Below are 1267 nucleotides of genomic sequence, written 5' to 3'. Positions count from 1 at the left end.
ATAGGGTTATGTTCATGGGCTTGTGAGACTCTCAGGAAGAAGGATGCCAGCAGTGCTTCTCACAACCTACTGTCTCTTCCTGGACACAGCCTAAAATGTTCACTTCAAGACTACCAGTCAGATGGGGTTAGTAAATATTCTTTGGTAAATATAAAAATACTCATGGGCTACCAATCATACATTTATTATGAACATTTGCTTTTCTACAACAAGTACAGGGAGTAAAAACTGTAATGAGGGGAGTAGTCCTTATTGAATATTATGCTTCAAGACACAAGTTGACCCTATATATTTAAATTCTATTATTAAATTATAGCTGGATCTAGGATTACTGAAATTTAATAGAATAATATTTGCAGTGATCTGGGGATGTGAGGTACATGCTTCAGGTCAAAATAATAACAGTGTCATTTTCAATACTTTATTCACTTTTGTAATGGCTTTTTTATGAATGTGTTTCAGGAAACAGATTTGCAATTTCTGAATGGGAGCTAAATATTTTTCCTGACAATATGTATTTAAGAGCTTTCAGAAACCATGGATTAAAAAAAGCCAGGAATGAGGGGATTGCAAGTAGAGTTGAAGTACCCAAGCCACACTAAAAATCAAGTACTATTATGGGAGTACAATAGTCTAGATATGGGTCGATCAAAACAGCAAAAAAACAAGGCAACCAGCTAGCTAGAAACACGCCCATTACTATACCCAGGGTCTTAGCTGCTTTCCGATCCTTTTCCTTAGATAAATTTTTTTTCACTTCCCCCTTTGTGTTTGCAAGCATGTTGCTGATAACTCGAGCATATCATTTGGAAACAATAAAGATTTTGCCAGAAATATCAACCAATACCAATAATAGAGCCAGGAGTAAAAAAACATGTAGTGAACAGTATTGTCCCCCCAAATTTGTTGAAAGTAAGTGCATAGAAATTGAAGCAAGCAATGAGAATCTCATAGCTCTGCATACCAGAAACATTGGCCTTAGATAGAACTAAACCAAAAGAAAAAAGAGTAGGGGCTGACCAACAAAATGTCAACAGCCGCGTTATCATGGAGGTGGTTAGCAATATAATTGTTCACATTTTTTAATGAAACTCAGGTATGCAGAATTTGAATTAATTAATTAATCACAATTAATCATGCCATACGTCTTGCTTTATTCGTTTGTAACATAATGAATACCCATGACTGTGAACTAGCTTGACAGTAGTGTCCATACCCCTATATTCTGCTTTCTGCCTATCACCGCAGGGTTACCTGAATTTTGTGT

General features: G+C 36.0%; 1 pseudogene; it reads right to left on the bottom strand.

Moving 5' to 3' along the window:
* Positions 1 to 445: 445 nt before the first annotated feature.
* LOC112064612 (trace amine-associated receptor 3-like) lies at positions 446 to 1061 on the bottom strand (annotated as a pseudogene).
* Between the last annotated feature and the right edge of the window lie 206 nt (positions 1062 to 1267).

Source organism: Physeter macrocephalus, chromosome 10, assembly GCF_002837175.3.
Source record: "Physeter macrocephalus isolate SW-GA chromosome 10, ASM283717v5, whole genome shotgun sequence".
In the NCBI taxonomy this organism is placed as follows: domain Eukaryota; kingdom Metazoa; phylum Chordata; class Mammalia; order Artiodactyla; family Physeteridae; genus Physeter; species Physeter macrocephalus.
This window is presented reverse-complemented; position numbering and strand designations above follow the sequence as displayed.